This window comes from Camelina sativa, chromosome 6 (genome assembly GCF_030686135.1).
Source record: "Camelina sativa cultivar CO46 ecotype springtype chromosome 6, ASM3068613v1".
NCBI classification, from domain to species: Eukaryota; Viridiplantae; Streptophyta; class Magnoliopsida; order Brassicales; family Brassicaceae; genus Camelina; species Camelina sativa.
Genome location: NC_141885.1, coordinates 28,754,558 through 28,759,557, shown reverse-complemented (window position 1 = coordinate 28,759,557; position 5,000 = coordinate 28,754,558). Strand labels below are relative to the sequence as shown.

Sequence of the window (5,000 nt, the reverse complement as noted above, 5' to 3'; positions counted from 1 at the left end):
TGATAGGGCCTCATTGGTAAGTGCTACAAGATCTCGTGCACTGGAACCCATGGTTATAGACTCGAATCCATTAGTATGGAACATTTTCTTTTCCAAGTGAAATCCCCTAGTATAGGAAAGAGTGAAAAAGTGCTTTCGTTGTTGTGGAATAAGAAGCCTTCGTATTTTAATGCATGTATTTAATTTATTCGGGGCTATTAGAGCGGGATCCACTTTTTGGGGAATATGAGTCGAAGCAATAACAAGAATATTTCTAGTGGAACATCTTTCACAATCCCTGGAGAGCGAGTTCACCAATAGACCGAGGGCTAAGTAACTCGACTCATTCACATCAAGATCATGAATGTTTGGAATCCATATTATGCAAGGAGACATTGCTTTTGCTAATTCGAATTGAAGGGTGATATAAAATCGGTCTATTTCCGACATCATATCCATAGTTAGCGCATTCATCATAGTTAGAAGCTCCCGCTCCGTATCAAGTTCACGATCAATATCGTTACTAGCATCAATATCGTCACTATCATCAATATCGATATCATCAATAAAAAAACCTTTCGGCTTGTTATCCAGGAACTTGTTCAGAAATACTGTAATGAAAGGAACATAGGAGTTTGTCGCTAGGTATTTGACCAAATAGGATCGTCCAGTTCCTATAGAACCTATCACTAAAATACTCCTAGAGGGGGATAGGGCTAAGCGGAGCGAAAAGGGTTTTCCATGAGACGGGAAATGAAAACTATTAGCCCCACACGAAGTTTGTGAATAAGTGATTGTCTGATAATGAGCAAGGAATATCCGTCTTTCTGCTAAACAGGATGTATTGAACTCATAATTCATTAGATACATTTTATGAATGTCAACTAAGTATCGTAAGTAAATTGTTCCCGGTTGTTCAATCATTTGATAACCAGAGTCATTCTTTGATAAATGATCACTATGAGTCAGACTCAATAGAATTTGATCAATCCTTTTTTCTGCCCTTAAGGTGGAGAACTGAACCAAGAATTCTCTTTCTTTATCATCAATCGAATCACTGTTCGCGACCCAGGATTCTATTTTATCATCAATCCAATCACCGCTCACGTTTTTTCTTTTTCTTATCAATGAATAGATCTCTTTACTTGTATGACTTAGATGTCTCGTATTTCTCGAAAAAGTGATTCGATTGATGGGATTTGGTATGATACTTATGAGATCGATGATATCGATGAAATTTTTTTTCAAATCTTTCTTCTTAGAACGTATTGATTTGACCCCATAAGCGGGATCACCACCCCATAGCATGTTGCCACCAGAACCCCGTATTTCTTCTAGACAATCTCCTAATTGTTCCAGAGCAACTAGAAAAAGATTCTTTAACCAGAAAGAATTCAGTTCAGATGTAGGATACCTATCCAGAAGTTTTCGCAACTCAATCATGTATGATGGAATCATCAAAGATTTGATCTTTTCGAACTCTGTCTGTAACTCACTATAGGCTCGGGAAACAAAGAGAAGATGTGTACGAACGATATATCCAGCAACAAGAAGAAGGAAAAGGATTGAATAGAGGACCTCACGAACATTTGGCGATCTCAGATGTGTCGATATCAATGATGACTCATTATTTCGATGAATCATTTCTTCGGACAGAAGAAGATTATGTAAAGACTTACTCGAAATCTCACTTATCAGATTCCTTTGTGGAAGACACAATTTTTTCTGAAGAATTCGCCATGATATATCTAATCCATGCATAATATCATGAAAAATGGATACAAATTTTTGACTGCTACTTAGTATCCGCAATAGGTCTGAAAAAGTATCTAAAAATATCAAATTTAGATATTTGTACCCTGTCGAAGTAAAGAACCATGGCATATATGTTTGGAATAGATTCCATTTTGAGAGAGTTGAAAAAGCACTATCTCGTTGAAAGGTTCTATCCATCTGCCCTTTGTCAACGCATTTTTTTAGGCAAAGACTCCGTTTTTTCCTCTGTAAATATTTCTCAGAACATGGAGTGTGAATCAAACCCATGTTTGAATTGAAATTGAGATACTGATGCAAGCTCTTCTCTTCTGAATCGGATAGATTCATATCTGAAAGAGTTTGACAATACGTTCTTTCAAAATTGACTCTTTGTCCCTCTATTAGAGGTGTTCCAGAAATGTCTGCAATCGAGTAAATAGCTCTACGAACTAATGGATCGGATCGAATTGGAAAATGGAAAGATTTGTACAAGTTATACCTTTCGTCACCACTTTGTGGAAAATCGTTAGATATGAATATGTTAGATACCTGTGACTCGATTGACGAAGGTGAAATAGTATCTCTCTCCAAAAAAGCATGTTTTTTTTTACCACCGCACGAAGAAAATATTTTGTTGTGAATGAACAAGATAGTGAGGAATTGTCCATACGTAAAATCAGAATTATTGAGACGGGCCTTTTCCACATAAAAAGGGAATCTTTTGTTACAATAGAAGCAGAAGTGATGTGGATTATTCAAGAATCGAAGTCGATTTGCTTTAGAAAAAGAAGATATCAATGAACTTCTCTGAAATGGTTTCACGGGATTCAGCCAATTGTCTTGATCGTGGGATACGATTGAGAAATAGGAATCCGTGTTATCAAAAGATTTCCTGCGATTCTTTCTAGTATGGAATGAGTCAATCATCCACTTTGGTATTTTATTGAACAAAAATGGTGATATTGTTCCTCCATTGATCAAGAATTTCGATTTTTGAGAAGTATTATGATCATCCAATAAAAAGGGTTTCAATTTTTTCAAATGAACGATTTGAAGACCTATTGATTCTAACAACTGATTGCAGAGTTGATCGTTCGGACCTTTCAATTCATAGATGTGGATCTCAGACCTATGAATGGGGATATTCTCGAAACTCACAAAGAAAAAAGGAAGTGAGTTAGACAAAAAGAGAAGTAACTTGGACAAAAAAAGAAGTAACTTGGACAAAAAGAAACGAAGTAACTTAGACAAAAAGAAACGAAGTGACTTAGACAAATCTTTTTTATCAATAACCTCAGACCAATCAATCGAATATTGATTAATACATAATTGATCGAACACTACTTGAAAACGGCTCTTCCGCTCAGAAACGAAATGTTCCAAATGCTCCTGGAAATTCTTGCTCCCATTGGACCATTTGTATCTATATGCATTAGGATCCCGATTTATGGATCTCTCGGTTTGAGAAAGAAAAATAAGAGGATCGAACCATTTCTTCTGACTCTTTTTCAAATTCGATAAATGTTGGTTGATCGTATCTTTCATTATAGTTCTATGATTCAGAGTATCATTTCCTATCAGATCCCTTTGAATTCCATATTCGAAGTTGCGATCAGGTCTCTTCATTAAAAAGAATCGATTCAATACATTTCTTATGTACCCATAGGGACTATATTGGAATTGGATTTGAATCATATTTCGGATCAATCTATATTGATTGACTGCCTCCATTATGTTGTTGCTAGCAAATACCACTCTTTTTGGATCTTCCAAATAATTCCCGCAGGAGATCCGGACCCAATTTTTTCTGATCCTTCGATAAAAAGATTCATTTTCTTCATAAAAAATAGGAGGTAGAACCAATAAAGATTTCTTTTTCGATTCATCCCTGAAGTTGAAAACCTCCTTCAAGAATTGTCTTTGATCCAATCCGTAGGAATCAATAGAAAAGGCAAATCCCTTATGATACACCAGATCCGGCTCGGTTATTGATAGAGTGAATAGATCTGCCATTTCTTGAAATCTCTCTTCTGACTCGTGGCGTAACGTGTATCCCCCCCTCTTCCGTTCATGGAATAGATGAAATAAATCAAAAAATGGATTTTTGTTCAAGAATGAAATCTTATTGGAACTGTCCATATCCAGTTCATCCTTCGGAACCATATCACATCCCAGATCTGATGAAATAGGATGAATTGAGACGGTATTTTGTAAATACGTAATTATCTTGAATATATTAACTATTTCTTTATTTTCCGATCGCCTGGAAGGGACAAAAGAAACATCTTGTTCTTTCTTCAACAATTTCTGATCCCTAGTGGACCTCTCAGTAGGATTCGAACCCAGATGAAGTTCTGACCATCTGTCAGAGAAAAAAGAACGAATGGCTCTTGTAGGATTCCCAAGAAATTCTTCGCTTTCTTCCGGAAGCAGATGATTATTCATCCGCTTCTCACGTTCCGTGAATAGCCGGGGCATTGAGGAATAGCCAGAAAGGTATTTAGGGAATCGGTCTGATTCTATCTCTCTTCCTTCCGTTTGAATAAAGGAAGGATCCAAAAGAATCGATCTTTCTTTTAGTTGTTGAATCTCTCTTTGATTGATCAATGTGTGATATTCCGAATCCTCATTACTAATGGAATCGAAAGGATCTATGAATTGATCAGAAGATCCGTTCAATTGGCTAGAATCCGTTACTTGAACGAAACTAGATCTTGTAGAATCATATTGAATATTTGACGATACGTTTCGTACCTTGCTAAAAAATCTATCCTTGTTTACCAACCACACATTGTCTAACCAAATCCAATTCTCTCTCGATATTTTCCTAAAAAAATCCGATTCGTGCGGATTCTTCCCCCAACTAACGAAGAGATCTTGGTGGAATTGCCACATATGAAATTGAGCACAATTTTGCAAAGAAATAGCCCACTTGTTTCTCGAGAAGAGATGGGAAACATGCTCAATATTATTTGATTGAATAGTTGACCCAGCTCCTTGTTGTTTGAAGAAACCCTCCACTTCAATTGGTATTTTTTCACGAAAAGCAAACATGAGATAACAAATCCAGTCTTTCACTAAGATTTCGAATAGCTGTCCCGAATTCAAGTTGATTATGTTTCGCCTCTTACTCGGAGAAAGACGATCAAACAATTCCCAATCATGGCCCTTGCGGATCGGATCATCCATATAATATACAAAAAGAAACTCCAGATATTTGATATCTTTCTCTTTAAATGAGATATCAATTCCAGCGACGGTTTCAT

At 36.4% G+C, this 5,000-nt stretch overlaps 1 pseudogene across 1 annotated transcript in view; it reads left to right on the top strand.

Moving 5' to 3' along the window:
- Positions 1-466: 466 nt before the first annotated feature.
- LOC147943084 (large ribosomal subunit protein uL2cz/uL2cy pseudogene) overlaps positions 467-5,000 on the top strand; it is a 7,029-nt pseudogene continuing 2,495 nt past the window's right edge. Inside the window, exon 1 of the transcript XR_015560462.1 lies at positions 467-5,000. This exon is cut by the window's right edge and continues 1,610 nt beyond it. The product of XR_015560462.1 is annotated as a large ribosomal subunit protein uL2cz/uL2cy pseudogene (transcript).